Consider the following 14,011-nt stretch of genomic DNA (forward strand, 5'->3'; position numbering starts at 1 on the left):
AACCTGTCGCTAATCTCCCCGAGACAGCACTTAGTCTCAGGGAGCATGCACGAAAGAACACACTTTGACGGTTGGGGATTCCCTCCCCGCCCCCCAGCACAGGAAGTACATAGCGCCTCCTGTTGGGCAGGCCGCTGGGCGGGGCCTTAATTGGCCCACCCACTCAAAATGATGGCGGGGGTCAGCTGTCCACCCGCTGTCGAGCCGGTGGGGCCCGCCCGCCTTCCGAGGGCAAAATTCTGCCCTTGGAATCGTAGAACAATGCAGCTCAGAAAGAGGCCATTTGGCCCATCATGCCTATGCTGTCTCTTTGGTGGAGCTATTCAGTGGATCTCACTCCTCTGCTCTTTCCCCCATTGCCCTGTAAATTTCCTCCCTCCCTGTTGAAAGTTACCATTGAACCTGCTTCCACCATCCTTTTAGGCACTGCATCCCAGGCCACCATAACTCGCTGGTTAAAAAATGTTTCCTCATGCCACCTCTGGTTCCTTTGCCAGTCAACATAAGTGCTCCCTGCCTAATGACCCTTCTGCCACTGGAAACAGTTTCTCCATATTTATGCTTATTAAAACCAGCCCTGATTTTGAACACTCCTGTCAGATCTCCTCTTAAATTTCTTCATGTAAAGAAGTGGTCAAAATCTGGAACTCCCTCTCTCTCTCTCTCTCAAAAAGCTATGGATGCTGGGTCAATTGAAAATTTCAAAACTGGGATTGATAGAACGTTGTTAGTCCTGGGCACTAAGGAATAAGGAATATGGATAGATGGAGCTGAGGTACAGATCAGCTATGATCTAATTGAAAGCAGAGCCACTCAAGAGGCTGAATGGCTAAGTCCTGCCCCTCTTTCCCCACAAGAAGACAGCAGTCGGTTTAATAAACGGCTGAAGCTCCAACAGAACCCTCTGAGCATTTTGGAAAGCAAGTCAGTTTATCCCAGGGAATAAATAATGGGTGCGCAGCTTCCTCAGGCTTACCTGATTTCAGGCTAAGGGTGGAACCCTAGACACGGGATTCCTGAACTGGCTACAATTCTCTTTCCTTTGGCTCTCCGAGTAGAAGGGAAGGTGGTGGAGGCGCAGTCAGGGAAAGAGTATTGAAAATGATAAAAATGTGGTGAGTGTGCAAGGGTCTGTCGGCCTTTTCCCATTGTAGTTCCATCACACAACACATCCTGATTTGCACTTCACTGGAGTTGCATTGCACATGGTGCTTAGTTCAAATTGTGAGATAGCTGGTTGATGACACTAACAGAATCAACTCTCAATTCCATAGAATCATAGAACCATAGAAAAGTAAAAGCACAGAAGGAGGCCATTCGGCCCATCTTGTCCATGCCAGCCTGAGGACTCCCAGGTGCCCTTTCTAATCCCACCTTCCTGCACCCGGCCCATAGCCCTGCAGCTTACAGCACTTTAGGTGCATATCCAGGAACTTTTTAAAAGGGTTTAGAGTTTCTGCCTTTACCACCAACTAGGGCAGTGAATTCCAGAGACCCACTACCCTCTGCGTAAAAAAGTTCTTCCTCATGTTCCCCCTACATCTTCTGCCACTTATCTTGAATCTATGTCCCCTGGTTCTGGAATTCTCCATCAAGGGAAACAATTTTATCCTGTCCACTCTATCTATTCCCCTCATAATTTTGTACACCTCAATCAAGTCATCTCTCAGCCTTCTTTGTTCCAAGGAAAATAACCCCAACCTATCCAATCTCTCCTCGTAGCTACACTTTTCTAACCCTGGCAACATTCTTGTAAACCTCCTTTGCACTCTCTCCAGAGCTATTATGTCCTTCCTGTAATGTGGTGACCAGAACTACACACAATACTCCAGTTGTGGCCTCACCAGTGTTTTATACAATTCCAACATTATATCCTTACTTTTATATACTATACCTCTACCAATGAAGGAGAGCATTCCATATGCTTTCTTTACAACCTTGTCTACTTGAACTTCTGCCTTCAGGGACCTGTGTACTTGTACACCAAGACCTCTCACTTCATCTACCCCTATTAGTATATTCCCATTTATTGTGTAAACCCTGTAACTGTTTGACCTCCCTAAATGTATGACCTCACACCTCTCTATGTTAAAATCCATCTGCCACTTTAACGCCCACTCCACCAACCATGACATGATTTTAAAGCTAAAATTGTGTGAACTGGTAATAAAGCTCATCTTAACAATAATTATGATGGCAGCACAAAACTGCCCTGACATTAAATTGGAAATTTCATTTGGAGAGGTCACGGGAAGGTTGATGTGTAAATAAAAGTATGTTCCCTTCGTGTAGTGAAAGGGCCAGAGCAAAGGGAGCTTTACAAAGCAGCAAGCTATTTGATATAATGAAGCTGGACCTATTTGAATCTGGCACTTGGAGACTAAAATGGGAAAGTGCTTCCATTTCCCAACACTAACATTTTTTAATCCCAAAAAAACACAAAATTAACTGGAAAATTATGTTAGTCCATAAGTGTGAGCATTTATATTGTATCCTGTCTCCTTCTTGCAAAGATCCCATTTGGAATCTTAGGAAACCACAGGAGTTAAGGGCTTCTGACAAAATTGATACTGTTCCTTAACTTGTTCCTGGGAAGCGAGGGAGCTTATGTTTGTTTTCCTCCTCTTCTCTGAAAACACGACCCCTTGACACCACAAGTGCCTACATGGCAGTCTGCTAGCCAGACAGACTAAATCTGATGTGAGAGATTCAGGTAGAGCACTCTAGTTGGAAAGCCGACACCTCTTTCCCTGTTATAATTTATACCTGGAGAACTATGTGCACACTATGTAGGTGTAATGATTGTTACTTTAAGATCAGTTTAACTGAGTAGGGCTGATGTGATTTGTTTAACCAATATGTGGCTAGCCCGGTGGAATAGATTCCAGGGAGGGTTTTCCTATTAAAAAAGATGATTGTATGAAGGGCTGGCTGGATACAAACAGCCCCGGGAGCTGTCATGTAAATGAAGTTCATTTTATTTGACTGAGAAGCCCCCCAGGGTGTGTATCTACAATGGAACCATGATAAAAATGATATGGAGGCACTGGAAGAGGTCAAAAGTAGATTGACAGGATGGTAACAGCAGTGAGATGTTATAACAGGGAAGATTGATACAGAGGGGACTCAGAAGTGAGTTGCTAGAGGTCTTCACAATTATTAAGCAGTTTGATCAGTAGACGCAGAGATGGTGGGTGGGATTTTCTGGCTGTGGGACCGGGAATTCCAGCCCGAAGTCAATGGACTTTTGCTGGTCCCTCAAATTTTCTGTCCAGCCTGCAATGATTCCTGATTCATATGACGAGTGGGACAGGAAAATTGTACCTGATGTTTCCACTTCTGAGGGAGGCAAAAATGAGGGGCCATAAATGTAAGATCGTCATGAATCACACCAATAAAGACTTCAGGAACAACCTAGAGAGTTGTTAGAATGTGGTACTTGCTGGCACATGGAGTAGTTGAAGCCAATAGCATAATTGCACTTAAGAGGAAGGTAGATGAACACATGAGGGAGAAAGAATAGTAAGATATGTTGCAGGGGTTACATGAAATAGGGTGGGAAGAGGCTAATGTCGTCATGGACCAGTTGTATCAAATGGTCTGTTTCTATGCTGTACATTTAATGCTTTTCTATATAATTATAGATTCTATTATTCTAAATTGGATTTGATCAACAAACCTCTGCGGCTCCTCAGTCAATAGGCTGAAATTTATGTGCCCACGGAGGGCGTGTTTCCCACGGTGGGGGGCGGGGCATATAGAGTGGGGTGGGTGACCACGCCACTATCATCCCACCCACCCCCGGGCTCAACCACATAATAAGGGGGTTGGGGGGGGGGGGGAGCAGGCACTGAAATTGGCAGCCTGCCCTCCATATTAAAATGACCAATTAAGGGTCAATTAGGCTCGTTACCAAGCCTATTGGCCCTAATAATGTTCTGCCCATGCCATAATGCGTTTGGTGTGATAAGCAGGGTAGCAGCAGGAAGCACGGTTTTTAACCTCAGATGGTTAAAGGGCTGGTCGGGCAGCTTTATGGCTGCGGGGCTGGGCTGTGGAGTCTGTTGGCTTCATGCCAGCGTGGTTTCCGGTTGTGGGGGTGGGGCGGGGGGGGGGGGGGGGGGGGGGGGGGAGCGGGGTGGGGTAGGTGCGGGGTGGGGTAGGTGGGGGTTGTGGGGCGGTGGTTGGGGTTGTGGGGGCAGGTGGGGAGGGGTGGGAGTGCGGGGACGTGAGGCAGGTAGGGGGCGGGGGGGTCGTGGGATGGGAGTTGGGTGGGTGGGGGAGGGGGGTCATGCCTTCTTCCCCCTGTCCCCCTGAATTATTCCACCCGTTAGCAAGTTTGTGACATTTGTTCTCTTCCTTCAGTGCTTTTGGTCTACAACACAATTCAGATTGGATCTTATTATCCTAACCAGACCCATTAGGCTGACTGTCGGTTCCAAAAAGCAAATAAAGAGGGCACATTTTGCATTACAACAAGCTCAGGAAGAACAAAATTGGAGGGATTCTTTTTATGTGCAGTGATATCCACCGTCCTCTCAGATGGACAGAAAATGGTATTATTCGAAGAAGAGCAGGGGCGTTCTCACGGGTGTCCTGGTTTTCTCAAGGGAAATTAGGGATGGGCAATAATTGCTGGCCTAGCCAGAGACGTCCACGCCCTGTAAATGAATTTTTTTTTAAATCCCTCAACCAACATCACCAAAACAGATTATCTGGCTATTTATCTCATTGCAGCTGGTTGGATCTTGCTGTGCACTAATTAGATTTCCTACATCATAACAGTCACTACACTTCAAAAGCATTTAATTGACAGCAGAACACTTTGGAACAACTTGAAGTGATGAAAGGCGCTATAGAAATGCAAGTTCTTTAGTTCTTCTTTCTATTTAGGGTGTAATTGATTTTCCGCAACATGCTTTAGTGTAACCTTGAATTTATTTAGAAAGTTGCTGTTTTGTATTTAAGTTGTGGGACAGCTTGAAGAGCTTAACACATGATATTTCCACTGGCCGAACTCCAGGAGATAAACAAACAGATCAGTGTTTGTAATGGTGAGGATAAGGGGGTGAAATGGAAAACTTTAGACTTAAATGGCACTGCTGATTATAACTCTAGTGCAAACAGACTTTTTTTTTGGAAATAAAGGGAAAATAAAGGAGTATGAGAAGTTGGTAAGGGGAGGTTAATAAGCTGAGTGAGCATTCTGCCAACTTCCTCTTTGATCTTAGGGTCAACAATGTAAACTAAAATCAGCACAGAGCAGTGATTAAATCTCTAAGACTTTCTGGAGCTGCAATACTCAGTACCGCAACATCTACAAAAGACCCTAAGGTTTTGAGGGAGCTGAAATACATTTGTTTTTCAAAGTTGCCCCTAAAAAAAAGTTCTATCCGAACTTTTGTTTATGAAATGTGAAGAGTTTGTGAGTTCACTTTGCACAGCATTTACAGCACAGAGATAGGCCATTCAAACCAACAAGACTGTGCAGGTATTTATGCTTCTCACAAACCTCTTCCCACTCTACTCCACCAATGCTATGTGCATCTCCTTCTATACCTTTCTCCCACAATTAGTTATCTAAATTCCCTTTCAATGTATCTGTGCTATGCACCTCAACTACTCCATGTGGTAGCAAACAGCACATCCTGTCAGTCTCTGGGATTGCACCTGCATTCTCTGTTGGAGTTATTGGTGAATATCTTACATTTATGAACCCAGGTTTTGGACTTCCCCACAAGTGGAGAAGACTCCTTTGCACCAACCCCATCAACCCTTCATAGTTTTAAAGACCTTTATTAGGCTCCCCCATAGGCATCTCTTTTCTTTAGATAAGAGCCCCGGCCTGTTCAATCTTTCCTGAGGTATAAGGTATAAGCTCTCAGTCCACTTGTAAAGTTTTTGCCCCTTCTACAATGCTTACACATCTTTTTCATAATTTGGAAACCAGATTGTAGTCTAAGCATGATCTAACTAAGGTTCTAGATAAGTTTAAAGTAACCTCTCTACTTTCCACTTATATTCTAATAGAAACGAAACCCAGTGCTTTGTTTTTGTTAAGGTCTTGTTGATCTGTGTTGCTGCTTCCAGTGATTTCAATGTATACCTAGCTTCCTTTTCCCCTTGACAAGATCTATCAATTAATTTACCGCATTAACACAATTGCTTTCATTTCTTACAGTCAAACCTTTTACCCCTTTCTGTCAGTACACTGTGTAACACCAACAAGGATGGTACCCAGTTTTTTTCAAACATAATTAATTACTCAACATAAACTTTAATTTACTGCAACTTAAGGGAACATTTTAAGGATATTTTCCAGCATACTTATGATTAAAAATTCATGTTGTTTATCAAGATGTGGTGAGTCTTGGCAAAAATGCAATGAAGGTCCAGGTCAGGTGAGCTACAGGCTTTAGGAACATAGAGATTGTTAGACAGAAAACATCAAAGCCCATCTAGTTCATTTGACACCATCCTGGCCTTCGCATGATGCAATGATATTGGAGTTACTGGTGAGACATTTCAATTAATCTCTCTCATTTAGTCCAGAACAGATCCAGACATAACTTAAGGAAAACCCCAGTGGTGAAGGAATTTGGAAACCATTGATCCAAAGTCATCTTTTTCTTCCAAAGCATGCTTCATGTAACATGTCATCTTTCAAATTAGTCATATGCTCATTTCAAAAAGATATTTCCTAGAAGAGATCTAGTTTCCATTTGAACGGATCAATATTATTTGCTTTTGTTGTTTTTCTAGGGAGTCTGTTAAATAGACTGATCACTATTGTACTCAGCGGTGTTTAATGAAGGTGAAGGGGGTCTTGCCTGCTGGCTGGAGAGCCCTCCTCCTTTCGGGAAGGCCTGCCAAATGAAATGTCTCTCGGGGCAAAAATCCCGCACACCAAGAGCTGCCAGTCAATCAGAAGCTGGCAGCTGTGCATTGCAGGCGGTGCCACAGGGGAGGTGATGGCTGCTGCCAGAAATGTGCCCACCCAAGGTTCAGGATTGCTAAAGGACCAAGGTCACAGGTGAGTGATGGTGGGATGGAAGTCACAGGTGTGGTGGGGGGGGAAATGGAAGTCACAGCATTGGGGGCTTCGGGGAGGTTAGTTGGCAGGGGGTGGGTCTCAGTGTCCCCCCCTCCCCTTCTCGATGCTGGGTCCCTCAACCAGACACTGAGTGCCTTTGATCCTGGAGACCCGCAAGCGATCCTGACGGGATTTGCTTTTTTGGGTTTCTCACATGGCGAGTCCCCTACCTGCAGCCGCTGAATACCATTGGTGGTGAGATAAGGCCCTTAGGTGGGAATTGATTGGCCACTTTAGGGCCTCAACTGGTGGCAGGGCGGGATGGCTGACCACAAGCCTCCTTGCCCTGGGTTTAATCAGGACAGAGGCAGGAAGATGGTGGGGTCCCAACCCCCCATCCTCCCAACCAATTAAATGCCACACCCACCACCAAACCCACCTTGAAAAAGGGCATTAAATTCCACCCATTGCTTCCGCAGATTAGGTTTCAGTTACCCTTTCCCTTTTTGTGCAGACTGTGGTCCCCTCAACTGTTCTGGACAAGGCTCTCCATTATCTGATCACTTTAGAATTCATAAAAGCAAGAATATCATCTCTCAATCTCCTCTTTTCCAGTGAGGACATGCCTTGAAGCTCCCCCTACTCTACCCTAAAAATTGAGGAAAAGTTTGTTTTGTGTAAAATTATCCACTAAATGCTTGCAAGACCTACAATGGTGTCTTTCAGAAAAATCATGTTGCATTCTGAAGCTTCCTGAGTGCGTGCTTCTTGCATTTTTAACCCAGTTGATATCCCAGTCATCAGGGTTACATGATTTATCAGGTTTGGGTTTATGAGTGCTGGGTTGGTCACACACATGTTCCTGATAAGGCCCCATTAGGTTATAGTAGATAAATAAAGAGTTAATCAACGCCTGACATTTCCTATGGACATTACCTGTTCCTCACTTTGTATTTTAGGTCAACCGAGTATCACTAATTCCATCAATTGCTATGAGGGTTTTGCTAAAAATGAGTTTGGAGATAGTGAGAGACTGAATTACAGGAGTAATTTATGTCATCTGCACACATGCAGGCCACATATAGAAGAATTCCTATATCTATAGCCTCATCCGGACTGAAAGCCCTGAGGCTTCTGTTCTTCCAGTTTTGGCCTCTTATGCATCCCTTGACAATCTTTGAGTCAGCTGTTGCTCGGTTCGTAGCCTCTTGCCCCTTAATCAGAAGGTTAAGGGTTCAAGCACCACTCCAGGACTTGAGCACAAAATCAAGGCTGAGACTCCAGTGCAGTACTGAAGGAATGATACACTGTCAAAGGTGTTGTTTTTCGGATGAGATGTTAAACCGAGGCCCTATCTGCCATCTCAGATGGATGTGAAAGAGCCCGCCTCACTATTTCAAAATTTTGGAGTTATCCCCAGTGGCCTGGCCAATTATGACCCCTCAATCAACATGGCAAAAGCAAATTATCTGATCATTAGCGCATTGCAGCTTGTGGGAGCTTTTTGTGTGCGAATTGGTTGTCATATTTTCTACATTGCAATAGAGACTGCACTACATTGGCTGTAAATTGCTTTGAGACACCTCGTGGTCATGAAAGGAACTGTATAAATGCACCTTTTTGCCTCTTTTGCCTGATTTCTTTCACCCCACCATTGGTGACCATGTCTTTAGCTGCCTAGGCCATAAGCCCTGGGATTCCCTCCTTATACCACTCCACCTCTGTACTCTCACTTTAAGATGCTCCTTAAAACCTATCTCTTTGACCAAATTTTTGGCCATCTGCCCTACTAGCTCCTTAAGTGGCTCAGTGTCAAATCTTGTGCATCTCTGACTCCCTTCACTCCACCATGAACAGTACCTTCAGCTGCCTAAGCCCTAAGCTCCGGAATTCCCTTCCTAAATCTCTCTGCTTCTCTACCTCACTCTGATATTCATAATTCTCCTCAAGGTCAATTTTATTTTTCTAGCTTTTGCTCACTTATCTCCTTATGTGGCTCGGTGTCAAGTTTTGTTTGATAATGCTCCTCTGAAGTACCTTAGGATGATTTACTTCATTGAAGAAACTACACAAATGCAAGCTGTTGTTAATAAAATACTTCTTTCAGGTGTATTTTAAAAAATTGTACGTTATCTCATTGCTGAACCCTTTGAAGTTATCTTTCCAGCTCAGCTCTGCCGAAACTATGAATTGTCTGAGTCTCTGGCACTGTCAGCTCTATACTAGGAGCTTGTTGCTGATGTGTAGAGCTTGCAGGGTATCACAGCAAACACAAGAAAGTGGAAAGGTTGCACAAACCGAATTTAATTTACTCAAAATTGTTATCGTTGGACGAACGTTCAGTAGATTCGTTCTCAGCTCTTGTTACTGAGAGGGAATTTGAAATGTCAACAGAATTGGAGTGATTGCCCATCTCTCCCTCTCCCTCACACACTTGGTGAGTGGATTGTTCCAGCAGACCCTCAATACTGCATTTGTTTTGAGACATGCAGCATGTCATTGGCGGCTGGATAGAGTTCGCTTGCAGTTCTCCTTTGTGAGAAGAATGATGTGGAGATTTGGCAATAATTTGCCCTTGTGTCAAGTAAAGATCAGTGACAGGGGTGTGAAGGTCTAATTATTACAAATCTTTCATTTACAACTTTGGCTTTTAATGAGATTGTGATGAAAATAGATTTTCATCCTGTTTGGCAGCAATATGTTGAATGGATTGTCTTTTAAAAGTGGTAGTAACCTGTTTCAAAAACTCTCCTATTGCTTTACTGGAAAATAATATGACAGTGCATCTGATTCTCAGCTATAGCGTTATCTTTCATTCACAAGATCACTGACCTCTATTACTAACGTAGTGGAACAAACAAAAATGGTCGTTTGGTAGTATAGAACTTGAGTATTGCTGAAAAAAAAAACACAGGCCTGAATCTTTCCCCTGGTTGGGCAGGTGCGATCAACACACCTGGAAGCAGACGCGAGGTGCGCTTCCGTCTGCGATCAGCTCCCGACCACGATCTTACGCTGGGCAGCCAACTAACGACCAGCCTGTGTGAAACACGCGCGGAGAAAGGCTCAGCGCTGCCGATGGGGGTGGGGAGAGGGCGGGCGCTGACATCGCTGCGGGTGCTGGTGAGCGCTTCTACTGAGCTCCCTGAAGGCAGACGGATACCTCAGGGAGCCGCAGAATAAACGAAACAACAAAAAATGCTGCAAATAAAATGTTCGTGCAGCACAATCAAGCACCTGAAAGCAGACCTCATTAGAAAAACAGCCCCCAGATATTTATCTTTATCTTAAATCCTAACGGAGATTTCATCCTGCCCTTGGATGAGGTTTCATCAAAAATGTAAAGCCCACCTGGCCGACTGGCCCATCCACCAAACGGAAGGTTGGATGGGCCAGGAGAAATTGCTGACATTTGGGCCATTAATTGCCCAATTAATTGTCGGTGGGCACTCTTCCCACTTTTGCGTGCGCCTGCTGAGTGAAATATCGCACAACTGCCCGATGACGTCGGGGCGCTCGCCCAACATCATCTCGCCCGATTTAACACCTGTTCAGGTTGGTCGCTCGCCCGTCCATGGGATGTAAAAATCCGGCCAATGCTATCGAAGCTTTTCGTCTTGCACCCGGGAGGTCCAGTTCCAATATGGCTGAAGATCCCCTGGGAGTGACTTTTATTCACTCAATCATTTTCTCTTCTCTTTTCCTTTCTCCTGTCGGTTCCGCAACATGGAAGAACTCTCGATAACGTGTTTTGGTCTCGTCAAGATAGCTCGCAAGAACTTACCAACAGTAAAGGGGGAAGAACAATTTATACTGCATGAGAAGACAGTGCTGATTGATTGGCAAGTGGACTCTGATTGGTGGAGCCGTTGCCATGGACAATGCAGCATGGAACAGTTAACTGCCCAGCTTTGTTCAAATTCAATTCAAGCATGTCGTCTCTGATTGGTCAAGGCATTGCCCTGGTTCATTCTGTTGATAATTTCTTGCGAGCTATCCATTTGAGTGCAAGACGAAAAGCTTAGATAGCATGTCTCTTTTTTCAGCAAAATTAAACTGGATTTTTTTATTCTACGTTAATACAGTTAAGTAGAAATAAGGAAAGGAGTTATTACAGGCTATTACCTCACTACATATGCAAATTTTACCACGGTTAACATTTTAGTTGCTTTGCTTCTACAAAGAATTTGAACTTCAGATGGAAAAATATCACCATAACCAAAGGATTGCCTAATACTCACTAGCTTTTTCTCATCTTCATTACATACCTTGGAACGTTGATCATGCAACAGGAGTTAATCCATTTGACTTAATCCATTATGCATGCTAGACTGACAGCCCAGACTCATAAATGGATTACTCTGTGGGAATTCTGCTCACACAGACGAAGAGAACTGTAGACTTTGCTTGATTGATGCCTTTAGGAGGTTATAACAAGTTATTTTTCTGTGATCTTTTGTGTCAGTGTCTCAATGGTCTGAACTTTTCCCTCGTCGGGTGCGTGAGGCTGACATGCCCAGAAGGGGATGCGAGGTGCACTTCTGCCTGCGATCGGCCCCTGACCACGATCTTGTGCTGGTTGGGCCAATTAACAGCCAGTCAGTGTGAAACGTGCCCAGGGGAAGGCTCAGCACTGCCAATGGGGGGGGGGCAGGAAGAATGTGGGCACCGACATCTCCGCGGGTGCTGGTGAGCGCTTCGAGAGAGCTCCCTGAAGGCAGACAGATACCTCAGGGAGCTGCAGACCTCCAATTAATAAAGAAATGCCCAAAAATGCTGCAAAAAATGTCCATGCAGCACAATCAAGCACCTGAAAGCAGACCTCATAAAAAAAAAGTCACCAGATATTTATTCTTATTTAAAATCCTAATGGAGATTTCATTCTGCCTTTGGACGAGGTTTCATCAAAAACGTAAAGACCGCCTGGCTGATTGGCCTGTCCGTCAACTGTAAGGTTGGACACGAAAAATCACTAACAGTTGGGCTGTTAATGGGCTTAATTGGCCGCTTAGTTGTCGGCACGTGCTCCTCCAACTTTTGTACGTACTCCGCCGAGTGAAATATCACACAAGTGCAGGATGACGTTGGGACACTCGCCCGATGTCATCGTGCGTGATTTCATGCCCATTCAGGTTGGGCACGCGCGCACCCGTGGGATGGAACATTCTGATTTATTTGCACAATATTAAGAGGGAAGATGTCCATAAATCTTCTGTTATCGATAATTTAATGGTATTTTTGATACTTTTATAGGGTAGTAGGAATGCCAGTTTTCTTTCAAGACTTATTTTTCCCTAAGTGATTCCACACACGCCATTATTACTATAGAGTTCATTGGTTCTGTACATTGCATAAACTAGGCCAGTGGGCATGGAAGGGCCATCTGTTGCTATGGAGGATATGAGGGGACATTAGGGGTGAATGGGGGGCATGAGCTGGCATTGAGTCGGCATGTGTTAGCATGGCGGCATTGGTAAGACTTTTTGAGCTTATCTTTTGAAAGGTTCCCAAATCCAAACCATGCCTCACGACTCCTCTGAGATCCATGAACCACAAGCCATGGAGAAGCTGGCCTAACTCCACAAACATTGTGGGAGGTGAGGAGATGCTTACCCTCACAACGGAGCCAGCCAGGCTGGGAGTGGGGGGCACGGGTTTGCTACCCACATTCTTGTCCTTCGCTGACGAAAATTGGGAGCGTTGGGAATAGACGGAATGGAAATCACAGAATCGGGTTCTGCCCACCATTTTTAAATGACTCTGGAGTCCATCCAATTCTGCAAAAATCCAGGCCCTAATCTATGACCATTCTGTTTTGACATTCCTGGTCCAAAGTGGATAACCTGACGCTTTTACACCTTGATCTCCATCTACCATCGTTTTGCCCCCTGGAGTTCTGGATGCAGAACTTAAATATACCACCGAAGATGGCATCTTTTACATAGCTTACTAGAAAGAGCTTGGTGAGCAAAATACATTTTAAGCAAATGGCAGAAATGGAAGTATTGTAAATTACAGATTATATTGTGTATTAAGGTACTGAACGGCCTTGACAAGGTGGATGTGGAAAGGATGCTTCTTCTTGTGGGTGAGTCCAGAACTAGGGGGGCACTGTTTTAAAATTAAGGGTTGTCCTTGTAGAACAGAGATGAGAATTTTTTTCCGCTCACAAGGTTCTGCGACTTTGGAACTCTCTGCCTCAGAAAGCAGTGGAAGTGGGGTCACTGAATATTTTTTAAGGTGGAGGTAGATTCCTGTTAGGCAAGGGAATCAAAGGTTATTGGAGGTAAATGGGAATATGGAACTTGAAATATAAACAGATCGGCACTAATCTTATTGAATGTTGAAGCAGGCTCAAGGGCCTACTTCCACTCCTATTTCGCATGTTCACATGTACTGTCCTGCCTATGTTTTTGTTCCTGTCAAATGTCATTTGTAAATAAACCAGTCAGTACTTTAGCCTGTACGAAGTGGTTTAGCAATGATCATGATTTCTGTCCCCTTAGTTGACAAGAGAGGTATTGATCATCTTACATATTCTCCAGTGATTGGGGTGCATTATTTGACATGGACAACTTAGGTCCAAAAACATTCAGGTCATTGTTCTTAAGAAATTAGATCTGTTATGTAGAGCTCTTTATATAAAAGAAAATAGGAAGGTCAGTGGGAAACAGCTTCTGAAATTCTACTCTGGAAGCAGCTGCAAGTGCTGTATGGATTAGGCACAACGTGTCAGGCAAGGATTGAAAATTGAACTGAGATTGGTGGGCTCAAACTATTGGGTTCACTCAATTCATGGCATAACAACAGGAGAAAGCAAGGGTGGGGGGGGGATTAAAGGGACAAAGAAGGAATTTTCAAGATGATCCTAATGGATCAGGCTGGAGGGGCTGAATGGCCTTCTCTTTCCATGTTCCTAACAGTCCATAGCCTTTCATCCTGTCATTTATTCTAAAGCTGGGGTAAGGAGCTATGCAG

The sequence above is a fragment of the Carcharodon carcharias genome, chromosome 23, assembly GCF_017639515.1.
Source record: "Carcharodon carcharias isolate sCarCar2 chromosome 23, sCarCar2.pri, whole genome shotgun sequence".
In the NCBI taxonomy this organism is placed as follows: Eukaryota; Metazoa; Chordata; class Chondrichthyes; order Lamniformes; family Lamnidae; genus Carcharodon; species Carcharodon carcharias.